This window comes from Euprymna scolopes, chromosome 44 (genome assembly GCF_053919585.1).
Source record: "Euprymna scolopes isolate OS-2025 chromosome 44, ASM5391958v1, whole genome shotgun sequence".
Lineage (NCBI taxonomy): Eukaryota > Metazoa > Mollusca > Cephalopoda > Sepiida > Sepiolidae > Euprymna > Euprymna scolopes.
The window spans coordinates 57,157,766-57,172,820 of NC_136525.1; the positions used below are offsets into that span (position 1 = coordinate 57,157,766).

Genomic DNA, 15,055 nt, shown 5'->3' on the forward strand with positions numbered 1-15,055 from the left:
CCAAAAGAAGTGAATGAGTCAGCACCTGTAAATTGTGCTGCAGTGGGACATAGACTCAGCCCGGAGCATATTAATGATGTCCATTGCCAAAGCGGGCACCCCGGTGTAAACCGAACGCTTTACTTCGCCAGATTGGTTGATCCCTCTGTGTCTCGGAGGCTGTGAAATCTGTTGTGGGAAGCTGCAACACCTGCCGATCGATCGACCCAGCACCTGTCCGGTGGAAGAAGGGAATACTTAGTGTGAAGCGTAATTGGGATAGGATTGCGATGGACATAACGCACTACAACGGGAGGCATTCTTTGACGCTGGCATTCTTTGACGCTTATCGACTGTGGACAATCTAGGTTTTCATTGTGGCGGCGCCTTCGCCGGCAGGACGCGGCTGCCATTATCCATGAGTTGGAAGGTGTGTTCCTCGAGCGTGGCCCTCCTTCTGAGATACTCACCGACAATGGCCCCGCTTTTGTTAGTGAGCCGTATAAACAGTTTGCAGATGGCTGGGGTGTCCATCTGCGTTTTCGGTGTGCCCATGTTCCCAGTGGAAACGGGATTATTGAGCGCAATCACAGAACTGTTAAGATAATCGCAGTGCGGAAGGGGTGTACGGTACCTGAAGCAGTCTATTGGTACAACGTCACCCCTAAGGACGATGTTTCACCCTCCACCGCGCCAGCCAACGCGCTACATACATACCGTGTCAGGGTGAGAGGTTTGGAGAGCAGCTCACTACCCGAACCGGAGCCACCACAAAAGAACATAAAAGAGGGAGATGTCATCTGGGTTAAAAAACCCCGAGGCCAGTGCACGACTCGCTACGGAACCGGTCATGTCACTGAAGTGATCAGCCTGCAGGCGGTGCAAGTTGATGGAGTACCTCGTCATATTAAAGACTTAAGATCAGTATTCCAAACGCAACTGCCGCTTGACGAAGATAGTGAAATTGAATCCGTGACCAGCGACCCATCATTCTGGTTCATGACAGCTTCAATGCACAGCGACACTGAGAGTGGTAGCCTTCAAAGTACTGACCCTCCTGCTGATGATGAAGACCCGGACAGTGATACTGCGATGCTCAGCTTTAGGTTCGCCGACCTTCGTGTCACGGAAGACAGTGCAGACGATGATGAAGCCCCGAATCCCCCTCTCCGAAGAAGCACTCGAAGAAAAAGGCCACCGCCTCCCTGCTCTTTCTGTGATAATGAGATCAGGGGGGAGTGTGTAATAAATTGCGAACAGACGGGCTTACCTGACAAACGCTCGAGGTGTGCACTCTGCAAAGCGGGCATGTCCAAAGAAAAATGGCAAGATGGCGGCGGCTGGTTAATATTGCCAAGTAATCACGCAAAATCTCGTGTTCTCTCGCACACACGAGAGTTCAGCTTAGCATAAAAACGGGTCACTGTGAGCAAGAAGGGAGAAGGAAAAACGTAGTCAAGACAAAGACGACGCTTCTGACGACTGAGAAGAAAAAAGAAGAAAAAGAGCAAGAAGTAGAAGAGGAAGAAGAGAACGATACATGAGAAGACGAGGTGTGTGCGGTTTTGAGTAAATCGAAACAGACAGAAAAAAAAAACTCTGATTACAAATCTATTCCCCTTATTGGAAATACGAAATCAAATTATTGCCCGTATGGTTGAGAGAGGTTCTTTTCGATTTTTTTAGGAGGGGGGAGGCGTTGGCGAGATCCCCTCCCCCACTAAATTCCACAATTTTCACTTTTCTTTTTTTCCTGTTATTCCAGACTAAAGTTACAGGTCATAAAAAAAATTTGAAAGAACATTCTTTATAACTTCACGTGAGGGTTCAGTATTCAATATATTTCGCATTCAATTTAGTACAATGTTATAAGTGAAACATGGAACCTCCACCTGAAAAGTTATAAAAAATGTTTTTTCTAATTTTATTTCTTATAGTCTAAAACTTAAGTGCAATCTCGCTTACGTCCGTCTTTTTTTCGTTCCGTTTTGATCGTTTTTTTTTTTATTGTACCCCTAAAAAACGAATTTGATGGAAAGAATAACATTCAACAATCGTACTTTATTTATTTTTGAAATAATTTAATTTTAAATGATAAAATCAATTTTGCATATCTTTTTAGTATTTTTTTTTTTTTTTTACATACGTCCAACTCACCGTCCACATTGGGTATGTCGACATTTTCGATGAATATTTGACAGGAAAGCGACCACATGTGATTAATTTAAAATATTGTAAACACAGTATGAAGCGCGACAAAACGTTCCTTTTAGTGATGTCACGTGACGGTGGGCGGTGATGTGATTTTCCCCAAATAAAAAATGGCCAGATCGTAACAAATAAAACCACCTAATTTATTAAATAAAAATTAAGTATAATGTTATAATTAAAAAGAAATATATAAAAACACGCACGAGTAAACTGCAAATACTATACCAAAATGTCAAAGCAATTGGTTCAGTAGTTTTTTTAGTTTTTAAAAAAGTAACAAACCAGACGTTTCATTTTTATATATATATGCATGTGTGTATATATAATTTCATCCACGTTCTCTTCCCCTGTATCTCTCTATTTTTTTACATTTTTGTAATGCCTGTGTGTTCCCTATAAAAACCAATGTTAGACTATCGAAATAAAATCTAAAATTTGATTCTCTTTTAAAATTGAACGTGTAAGACAATTAAAGAGTTTCCGAATCTCAAAGTGTTCCCTTAAGGGGGCAATGCGGTCATGACAAAATGTAGCTAGTGTTCTTTTCAATAATGTAAACGATTTTAGATTTGGTTCAGAATCGAATCAGATATCGATATTAGAATGTGTAAAAAGTAACGAAAAAGGGGTGTAAGAATATCATGTTAGTTGCTGGTGGCCTGGAGGAAAGACGCTAGCCGGCAAAGTCAACGATGACTTTGTTGATTGGCTTTGAATCTTCTGACCATCCATCAATAATTATTGCTACCTACACTGATGAGTGCATAAGCATTGAATACTAGTTTACGTAGGTATAAAAATCGTATTTATTTTAAAATATGGAATGTATACGTATGTGTATATATATATCTTCTTCTATATAAATAAAAATGTAAAATTATGTTTGTGACTAACCGATAATTTAAATAACCACTGGACTGGTTGTTTAAGCATTTTGGTATAGTATTTTCATCATACCCATGCGCGTTTTGATATATCTCTTTTTCATTATATTGTTATGCTTAATTTTGATTTAATTAATTAGGTGGTTTTTCTTTGTAACGATGTTGCCATTATTTTATATGGGAAAATATCACCACCAGTGATTCACCAGTGTCATTACTTAAGAGGGCGTTTCATCAGGAATTTGTTCATGTTGGACTTGAATACATCCAAGTTGAAGTCAGGTGGGAAACAGGCAAGCGGTAGAGAGTTCCACAGACGTGCAGTTCTAAGAAAACGATAATTACTTTATATCTTGGAAACTACTTGTTTCCTGGGATTTTAACGGTTATTTTCGTTTAATGGGGGTAATTTTGAATCCGTAAACATCTCAAGTGTCGAACGAATGTAATTTGAATACTTGTGCAACTTACGGACCGTGTTGAAATAAATGCATAGCCTACTTACATTTTTTAAATGAGAAAAATGTGTTACCTTAAATTTGTTCGACATCAGAGTAGAAAAGGGTAATCCTTTTGAACGGAGGCGGGGGCGTCGTGTTAGGTGAGTCTATGGATGGTGCTCGATTCTTCTGGAAGATCCTTTTCGCTGGCCGGATGAAAATGAATTTGTACACAGTAGTTGAGGTCTTAGAACTAAAATACGTGACGCCAGAATATGATTGCGATTTAATTGGATGATACGTAAATGCAAAGTGAAACCAGGATTTTCTGTTCAAATTCTGAGAATAAAAGTAAATAAAAGTGTTTTTCGAGGAAATCTAATATTCACATACATCAGAGAAAAAAGGCGAGAGAGAGAAAGGATGAAAGAGGGGAAAAGTGTGTGTGTGTGTGTGTGTGTGTGTGTGTGTGTGTGTGTGTGTGTGTGAGAGAGAGAGAGAGAGAGAGAGGTAGATAGATAGATAGTGAGAGAGAGAGAGAGAGAGAGAGAGAGAGAGAGAGAGAGAGAGAGAAAAGAAAATGTCGTTTAAAACAGAAATGTCAAACATTATGAAACGAGAACAAATATTCTAAAGATACATCCTCCACCTGACAAATATTCTGAAGGTACGTCCATTTTATCTGTGCGTTTATCAATGAAAATACCGGTTCACTACAGGCATTAATCGCTTAGATTCTGTATAAATTGCGATATATATTTTCACCTAATATCCTCGAACCATGTAATTATTATGTTAGTTTTAACTAAACAAAAAATATATGAATAAACACAATTGCCCAATTACGTTTACACATTTATTATACACTGAAAACGTTTAAACAACAATAAAACACAATACAATAGCGACAGTTCGATAAGACTCACCGACTGGTGGAAAAAATTCTCAGAGCTCACCTCGTGGTGGAACGAAGGTTCTCCTCTTCTTGAGAGGGAAAGGCAACACGTCTGCCCGTGACCAAAGGGAAAAACCAACCAGCCTTAGAGAAGGGGCAGATTACTCTTCCCCGGTGTCCTCTAATTTTTAGTCCCCTACAATTAAAAGGAACTGCTTTCGGTCAAGTTTAGTATCTCGCTTAAATAAACAATTTGTTTACATTATGAAATGAACAATATGGGTCTATTAGAAATCTTTCACTAATTGTAAATGAGTAAAATTTAATCATTGAAAATGTAACTATGTGATTAAAATTTTTATTTAAATTAACCATGTTTGGTCGCTTTCCTGTTAATTATTCTTCAAAAATTGATATTAGTAGCAAAGCGAATATTGTGGATCATGTTTTTACTAATCAGGAAATTAAAGAATTTAAATAGAATTTGACGTATATTTGCTCAGTGACTAATGAGATTCCTATTTCAGTCACCTAAATTATTTAGAGTGAAAGGAGTTTTGGAATTTATATTCAAACATAAACATTATTTTTACTTAAAAATCACATTAATACACTAAGTTATAACAAGTTTCATCGTTAAACCACCACAAACTTCTATATCTACTTACGTTGTATCAGAAACTGAGCGACCCTAAAAATCTTTTGAGACTCGCCGGCAATCACCAGACTAAGACGAGCGTTGTTCAAATGTTGAAACACTAAATCGACATTTTTTTGTTTTTTGTATAAAAAATGTAATTTTTAAATTAATTCTTAGATGATGGAGGTATTTTTTCCTGTTTATTTTTTAAACATCTGTTGACAAAAAATAATTTGTAAATTTGCTTAAAAGAAACCCCCCAACATTTTTTTGTACTTTCACTGTGGGAATATGATGAATGAATACCGAGGCCATATCACCTTACAATTTACAGTTATCAAAAAAGCATATTCATTTCTCATAAAATCTTCTGTTTATAGGCTTTATTTATTCCGTTTATTGTTTTGAAAACAAAGCAATTTTAATCGTTTGCTAATAGTTACTTCGTAACTCTTTAAAAGCCTTTAAACTGTCGAATGGCTTTAAAATTCTTAGAAAATTCTCATTTAATTAAAAGATTGAAAGTTTTGTAAGCTTTCTATCCCTTCTTGGCCTCCGAGCCACGATCACGCCATTCTTGTTTATTACTTACTAGCATTTCAGCCCGGCGTTGTCCGAGTGTTTAGAGGTGTATGTTGAGCAAAAAAAAAAAAAAGTGGTAGGAGGAAGGCAGGCTCGAACCCGTACCGCAAAGGAGGAAAAGAATAGGAAAAATGCCTGACGTCTTTGCTGTTACGACCACCAACAAACCGGAAGTCACTTATGTTTAAATTAAGGCAAGACAATCTGAAGGAGAGGATGACTTTAAAAAATATTGGCGAAAAAAGCGACCCCCCTGTAGAAAAGTGCCGAGTTGAAGGTGAAAATATTAATGTTTTTAGCCAATTTTTCGATATTTGTCGTATGAAAGGTCGAACTTTAAAACGATACTGATCTTGGTAAAATCCGTCGCCTCTGTCGAAAGTTTCAGGCAGACATGCAAACATACATACATACATACATTTATATATTGGTAACTAAAAATTTTCGACTCAAACCAATGAAAAAGCTTGCCCTATCTCTGAATACCCTTTATGTCAAATTTCAAATGTTTAGATCAGAAATTATCTGAGTAATTTGGTAGAGACCGCAGAGGTCAAATTTTTTTAAACTTTGACCCTTATTATGAACCCTTGACATTTATTGTTTGGGGCTCAAATCAAGTTAGATCGATGTCCAAGGAACCTATATCTAAAATGTCCAAGGAACCTATATCTAAAATTTCAAGTGTTTAGACTCAAAATTGTCGGAGGAGTTTGGTACAATTCTCAAAAGTCAAATCGTTAAACTTTGACCCCCTTAACAGACAAATTTCTGGCCGAAAACTGATCACGAAGATTTTCTCAAATTTCAGTACCCTGTATATCAAATTTCGCGTCTGTAGACTTAAAATTGACAAAGTTATTGCATAGGGAAATGTACACACACACACACACACACACACACACACACACACACACACACACACAGATACACAGACACGTTCACTTTTATAGATAGATAGATAGATAGATAGATAGATAGATTAAACAAAAATATATACATATACATAGATATATATGGAAACAATTTTGTGTTTACTGTAAACTTTTTACGCAAATATTATGCAAGTATAAATCATGTAGAATATCTGCATGAATATAATTACACGTAATTGTTAACTAAAGATGATTATCCTATAAAAAACCCGAAAACCTAATAGGGAATTAATTAAAATTAATGCTTAAAAGAATATACAAATTAGCTAGATCTTTTGCTAGTGAATGCAATTCCATGACCCATATATGAGAAAATTGTATTTTCTTTTTAAATAAATAGAAAAGAGGGTTGGGTTTTTAATATGAATGTCAATACACAGAAGAAAAACGAATTCATAGGAGTGTAGATAGATGTGTCGTGTTATTTGACCAAGAAGAATTTGGTGTTTTTTTTTATTATTATTTTGTTATTTATTTATTGAAATAAATTACTATTTATCCTATATTAGTTGATAGTGTTAAACCTTTTTTTTTTTACATGAGGGTCACCACTTATCAAGGCCCGAAGGCCACTCAGGGATAAGGGTTATTGCGTGTACAGTAATCAATGAGATAGGATTGTAGTAATCATTAGTATTGGGGGTTTTGATAGAGTGTCTTATTTAAGGGGGCGGTTTGTCAGGAGTTTGTTTATGTTGGACTTGAAGACGTCCAAGTTGTGGTCAGGTGGGAAACAGACTAGCGGCAGAGAGTTCCACTGGCGTGCAGTTCTAAGAAAGAAGCTTTGTTCATGGATTCTACGTTTGGATTTAGGCATAGATAAAGAGTGGGGAAAATTATTGACAGTAGTTTCAGCCAGACGGGCGTTTCTCGTGAAAGATTAGCAAGGGGGGGACGAGATATTGGAGCTCAGACGAGCACCTGCCATGGAAATAACGATAAAACAAAGACAGGCTCGCAACGTCTCTTCTGTAGGAAAGAGGTTGCAGGGAAGAGAAAAGGGCATCCCCCACTAAGCCACAAAGTCTATTTTGTACTCTGTCAAGGCAGGATAGGCTGTTTTTAGCAGCTCCGGCCCAGATGTGGCAGTAGTACTCCATCCTTGGACGTACTTGGCTTTTATACAGATAGAGAATTGCATCAGTTGTGAGATATCTTCTGGAGCAGTAGAAGGATCCCGCCATTTTCCCAGCATCCCTGGCAACAGATTTGATGTACGTGTTCCATTTCAGATCAGGAGTTAAGGTCAAAGCCAGAAGCTTGTCAAAACATGGAGCCTCCCCAAGACGAGAGCCATCAATTTCAATTGATGCCAGATGGGGAACAGAGCGTTGATGATGTAAAGATAGAAGCTTGGTTTTGGATGCATTAAAAGTGACAAGCCACCTCTTCCCCCATTGTACCACGCGCTCAAGATCAGAGGAGAGAGAATTAGAGAGAACTTTGTCATTTACGGCCTTTGATGTGTTGCCATAGATGGTCGTGTCATAGCATAGTATGTGTTTTGGGAGATCATTGATGTAGATCAGGAAGAGAGTTGGGCCCAGGATGGGCCCTTGAGGGACTCCAGCATTAACACTGTGGGCCTCTGATTTCTGCCCATCAACCACTACTCTTATGAACCTATTAGAGAGAAATGATTTAATGATTGACAAAACATTTACAGTTATACCGTAGCTGGAAATCTTGTGAAGAAGGCCCTTATGCCATACCTTATCGAAGGCCTTGGATATGTCAAGAGCAATTGCCCTAGAAGGAAACCTTTGTCAAGAGATTCACTAATTCTATGTGATATAACCGTTTGCACATCTGCTGTAGATCTTGCAGAGTGGAAACCATATTGCATGTCACTAAGAAGGTTGTTTCTGTTGAGGTGGTTGACTACTTCTTTATTTAATATGGATTCCAACAACTTACTCATGACACACAGGAGACTTATTGGTCTGTACTGAGAGGGAGATGACTTTTCACCTGACTTCTTAAATACAGGGCATACTGATGAGGTTTTCCAGGGTGTTGGAAAGCACTTCTCCTTAAAGCAACGCTTAAACAGTTTTGTAAGTATGGGAGCAAGTTCTGGTTTGATCTTTTTCAACACTATTACTGGAATGCCATCAGGGCCAGTTGCTTTACTGGAATCAAGGTTCTTGATTAGCTTGGCGACCTCATGCATAGATATTTGTATGTTACCTAGCGTGTTGTCTGTTATAGAAGGAAATACAGGGAGTTGATGGTCATAATTGCATAGGGTAGAATTAGCTGCAAAGTTCTTGGCAAATAGTCTGGCCTTGTCTGATGCTGACGAGATGACCTCAGATCCATTGATGATAGTTGGGATAGAACGCACGCTTCTGTTCAAGATCCTGTTTGCTATTTGCCAGAACTGGTGGGAACCAAGCCGCTGCTCAGCTACTTTGGATTTAACAGACTGAGCATATAGCTCTCTTGCATGTTTTATTACTCTTTTACAGTGGTTGCTGGCAGTCCTGAAAGCAGCTTTAGTCTCAGTACATCTATTACGTTGGTAGCTATGGAAAAAGTGATTTCTGTGCGCGATGGCAGCAGCACATTCAGGGGAGAACCATGGCTGGCTGTTAGGTTTTTGTTGGAATTTTTTGGATGGTTTGAATCGGTCTATGCCTACAATTAACCATTCGGTCAGGTCTGATACTATATAGGACACATCCTTTTTTAATACGGAATGCAGAGGTCAGATATGAATGTACGGAAGCTATCCCAGTCAGCCATAGAGTATCGATATACAGTACGGTGGATAGGTACGTCTGAAGACTTATTACATTTCATTTTTATCTTAACTGCTGCAACAGAATGGTCAGAGGATCCTAGAGGAGATAGAACGGAACATGAACACAGCTCAGGGGAAGTCGTGAGGAAAAGGTCTTGAAGGCTTGCATATTGTATCGGGCACACGGGTGGGTTCATGAACAATCTGAGTGGGGTCATAGGCAATGGCAAAATCATGACAAAACCTCCCCTCGTCATCGGTCTTATTTGAGTGGTCAGCCATTCCATATTATGGACATTGAAGTCACCGCAAATGTGAATGTTAGCCGAAGGATGAGCAGACAGGATGTGGTCAATTTTCTCAGATATGCTCTTAAAGATAGTAACCCCACTGTTATGGGGGCGATAGAGGGCAAATATAAATGCAGTGGTGTAAGCTAGTGCAACCCGAAAGCACATATAAAGTAAATTAGGGTCTTCTCTGGAGATATCCCTACCACATGGAAAGCCATCTTTGTGTAGGCACATACTCCATACTCATGGCGATCTTGGGGGTCAGATTTAGATGTTAAGTTGGAGTATCCATTAATTATGAATTCGTCTATGAGTTGGCCCTATGCCAGTTTCACTTAGAAAGAATATGTCCGGTTTCGTCTCCTGTAATTGTGTTTCAACCTCTGGAGGGCTGGAACGTAGACCCCTTATGTTGGAGAAGGAGACCTGGTAGTAGGGGTCTACGTTGGTAGATGGGGTTCTAGGTCTGTTCGTGTTAGAATGAAGACTCTTTTGGACGCTATCTAAGAAGGAGAGACTAGTGGTGTCTAAGAAGGAGAGTCTAGTGGTAGATGCAGCAGCCGGGATGTGGCAACAATACTCCATGCATATGCAAATTTGTAAAGATATAGGATACTCTTTTCTGTGAGTAATTTTCTAGGTGGTAATAGCCCACCTTATTTGCAGCAGACCTGGCAATGTCTTTGGTATTTGTTTCAATTCCTTTTATCGGTGAATGTAAAGCCAAGGAGTTTGAACGATGGTTTCTACGGTAGTGTTATTAATCATGATAATCGGTGGTTGAAAAGATTTCTTGCAATTGTTAAAGGAAAGAAGCTTAGTCTTAGTAGCATTAAATTTTGCTATCTATTTATGATCCCATTCCACTAAAAAAAACTCAGTTATAGCAAGATTTTTTGTATTATTCGGACTATTCTTCTCCTTATGGATGTTATTTTTACAACGTTTCAGCTGATGTAACGTTCGTCCTTCTTCAATTGCATCTTGTTAGAATTTGTGAATATTTTTAATTTAAATCTGTTTATTTTCCTCATTGTAGTTTAACCCTTATCCTCAAGTGGCCTCTGGGCCTTGATAAGTGGTGATACCTGTGTAAAAAAAAAAAGCTAGACAAGTGTTATTTTAGGAAACTTTTGTCAAAGTGGGACCATAGATCGAAGTTCAAGCAAGCACTTGCCATGAAAATATTGATAAAACAGAGACAGGCTTGCAACGTCTCTTTTGTAAGGTTTCAAAGCCCGTTTTGAATTCTGCCATGACATGATAGGGTGCTTTGAGCAGTTCCCACCCATATATGGCAACAGTACTCCATTTTAGGAAACGTATCTGGGTTTTATACAAGTAGAGAATTGCGTTGGAAGTTCAATAACTTCTGGAGCGATAAAATGATGCGACCATTTCTGCAGCAACATTGGCAACGGATTTGATGTAAGTGTTCCATTTCAGGTCAAGAGTAAAGGTCAGACTCGAAACAGGAAGCCTTTTTTAGACGAGAGCCGTTCATATCAATTGGGATCAAGTGGGGATCAGAGTGTTTATGGTGAAAAGATAAAAGCTTGCTTTTTAGATGCATTAAAATTAACCAGCCATTTTTTACCCCATTGCACCACATGCTCAAAGTTGGATGAGAGAGACTCAGAGAGATCTTGGTTGTTGTTAGACTTTAAAGTGTTGCCATAGATTGTATTGTTATCTGCGTGTATGTTGGCAAATGAACTTAGAACCTGATTTGGGAGATCATGTAAAAAGTTGAGCATAATCGGATAATTAGTTTACAAACTACAACTATTTTTTTTATTGCTTTTTAACCCTCCAAAAGGCATGATGCCACTTGGATATAAGGAGCTTCTATTTGGGGCATAATTTACAGGTATACTATGTAGGGAGTTGAGCAGCAAGATGTCTGTTCACATTACACTTGAACTTCTGCACGTCAGTAGAGTCAGGGAAGCAGGAACCTGGGATGGAATACTAAAGTCTGGGAAGCATTGAAAGTTTCCATCCATTTATGTCCCCATTCCACTACAGACTTGAGGTATTCCTCTAAGGTTTTATGTAATTTCCTTAGATATGTGTTCTTTTGTTTTGCCCTTGTGTCTTCTATGTCATGGTTTCATCAGCAAAAATGCGCATCTCAGAGACAATTCTATCAAGGAGTTCATTTATGAATAAGAGGAATAATAAAGGTCCAAGAACTGATCCTTGAGACACATCCACATTTATATTGTATTCTTTTGATGTACGACAATCGAGGACAACTTGGATTCTTCTCTTAATTAAGAAAGATTTAATTATGTTAAGTATTCGTCCAGTAATATTATATGATTTAATTTTCATGAGAAAACCATCATGCCATACTCTGTTAAAGGCCTTAAGATATATCTAGGGCTACTTGCCCTAGCCTACCCTACCTTATCCATTGCATGGTATATACATTCAAAGATTGCAGTTAGGATATCTGCAATAGAATGAGCTTGCCTAAATTAATACTGTTGGTTGAAAAGGTTAGTATCTATGAGGTGGTGGACTTGTGTTTGATTAAGTGACTCAAAGATTTTGATGAAGAAAGGGAGGAAGCTAATGGGAGGATAATTGAGTGAATCAGTTCTTTCGCTAGAATTTTTGAAAACTGGTAACACAGAAGCAATTTTCCAGCAGCCAGGAAAGCAAGGCATTTGTTTAAAAGTTTGGAGAGAACTGCGGGCACCTCAGTGGACCATTTTTTTTAATAGTATAACTAGGTTAAGATCAGGTCCACATGCCTTTGAGGTGTTTGAGTTTTTTATGATATCAAAAACTTGAGAACGGGTGATTTTCAGATCACCGACTGTGGTTTCTGTCTGAAAAGGAAAATCTGGGAGAGAGTGGTTTGCTAGATCCAAAGTAAAGTTGGAGGTAAATCGTTGAGCAAGCAGATTAGCCTTCTTAGTTGTCGTGCAAACAACTTTATAGATGTTGGAAGTGAGGGAATTGTTGATTACCCACTATGTAGTACACTGTTATAGATTTTTCAGAAATCACAAATTCCTAATTTCTGTGCTTCAATGGGTTTTCTTGTGGTTTTGGTGTATCTTCTCTTAGCTGTGGCTATTTTGCTCTTAAAATTATTTTTAGCTTCTAAAAACTTTTGTCTATTTGTACTGGACTTATGTCGGATAAATCTGCAATGGCAGCTGCACAAGTACACATGAACCATTGGGGAGAGTGGGGTTTGCTATAGAACTCTGTGTGAGAACATGCGCTTGAATTGCCATTTTAAACCATTCAGTGCTCTCATTTGTGCATAGGAAGAGAAAAGATATTTCCCCCCTGGAGTATCTATGATGCGATCTGTGATGGTTTCCTAGTCAACCTTCTTGTAGTATCTTGTCATTTTAAACAATGGCTTTTCAACTTGAAGTCGAGAGTTTAGGGTGATTATCATTATTACAATAATTAACATTCTCAAGAGGGCAATGGGCATTTACTACACACTCCTCTGGAACTGTGGTCATAAATAGAAGTGAGGCTAAAGCTATTGTTGCCAATTTCTCAAACAATAGAAAAATCTGGATTCTGCTTCATTGGAAACAGTTAAGAGATAGTATGCTAACTTTAAACACAGTCGTAGAGACACAAATGATGCTGAACACTCATGTCCACTAAATTCGTTAGTTGTACAAGAAAACTTTTTTAAAGAGTTCACATACTCGTTTTAGCAAATCATTAGAAGTTGCATAAGATAGCAGATGAATTGAAGATATCACAAGAAGCATCTTCTTTTGCATTAAAACTTTAAAGTGTCTAGCATCAGATTAACAAATTTTTACCGTTAATAAAACCATCCTTTTTGAATTTTCAACTCACTCTGCACATGATCACGTTCACATGCAACATCACAACAGATGCTCACTTGAAAGTCATCAATTACAAGTCGTTAAAAAGACAACAGTGAAAACAGTTGTAAACACACCAGGACTAACACTGCTTGATAACAATTTGATGAATCAAATCAAAAGTAATCGTAAACAAAACAAAGGTAAATGAAACAAGAAACCCATGGAAATTATATAAACTAATTTTACTGAAGATTAAAGCAACCCTTTTCAACCTTTCACTGAATACTGCAGTTGTTCTTGCTGATTGGCGGGTGACTAAAATCTGCCCTAGTTTTAAAAAAGGTGACAAAGAAGACCTTATAGCCCAACCTCTATCCCGTATAAAATCCATAGAAATACTGTTCAAGCAAGCAATCATGGCTCATGTTACACCTACTGCTACCATCTCCCCATCTCAACATGATTTTATTAAGAAACGTTCATGTCTCACAAATTGACTTGTGATGGAAAAATAAGTTATGAGTATCATGGATGATGGAGATGCTGCTGACATTGTCTTTTTCAACATTGCCAAAGCCTTTACCTCTGTCGATCACAGCTCACTTTTACATAAACTCAACAGCTATGGTCTTCATGAATCACGAAAAAAGGAAATAATAATGGAACAAGAAATCCACAAAACTTATATACATCAATTTTATTGAAAACTAAAAGGATTATTCAAACAATTGAAAAAAAAAAAATAAATAAATAAAATCAGTGTTATTTAATTGCATTTTCTTATATATATATATATATATATATATATATATATATATATATATATATATATATATATATATGTGTGTGTGTGTGTGTGTGTGTGTGTGTGCAGACCTCTTAATACAGTGTAGTTAGTTATTTTTATGTTCCGTAGCATGTGTATAACAGTTGTTCTTGTGTGATGTGTCTCTTAATGTATGCGCTTGTATTTCCGTGATCGTCTTCAAAAAATGTTCGTTGTGGGTGTGAGTGTTTCTTTATGTGTTTAGACATTCAGCCACAGTTTAAAAATGGACAATTACACATACCTTTCTTCATTTTGATGGATGTATCCTTCACTCTCTCTTTCAGGAGTCTGACATATTGCTGTGCTTTAGTTTCTTCCTTTCATCAAAAACAAAAACATGAACCATCTCTTTTATGTATAAACGTTTATTTCATGCCCTGGAGTTTGCGATGGCTACATCTTGAAAATCTCTCATACCCTATCTTTTGGATATAGAGACAAACTCTTCCCAATCTTGTTCCTAGCAAATCCCGACATTTGACTCCCGACTCCGACCTACTGTTCATCTAAATATGACAGTGTAGTTGGATATAACAACTACGACGATGACGACGATGACGACGATGATGATGATGATGATGATGATGATGATGATGATGATGATGATGATGATGGAAAGAAAGAGCATTGTTAAAAAAGGTTGTTATAGTATTAATTTAATACACACAATTTTTTGTGGATATAATGAATTGATAAAAAAGAAATCGGTTTTCTTCCCTGATAATTGGGATGACACTCAACGGTTATTAAAAACATATTAGCTGAAAACGCTAGCGTCTTGGATTATAAAATGTCTCCAAAAA

General features: G+C 37.7%; 1 protein-coding gene across 4 annotated transcripts in view; it reads right to left on the reverse strand.

Moving 5' to 3' along the window:
• LOC145268863 (E3 ubiquitin-protein ligase TRIM45-like) overlaps window positions 1–4,550 on the reverse strand; it is a 33,708-nt gene extending 29,158 nt beyond the window's left edge. For 3 of the 4 annotated variants that reach the window (XM_080124579.1, XM_080124573.1, XM_080124575.1), the window contains exon 1: window positions 3,607–3,858. The gene's annotated coding sequence lies outside the window, so the exon portion shown is untranslated. Of the gene's footprint in view, window positions 1–3,606; window positions 3,859–4,470 lie in introns of those variants that run through there. The other variant, XM_080124580.1, reaches the window with a different exon arrangement.
• Between the last annotated feature and the right edge of the window lie 10,505 nt (window positions 4,551–15,055).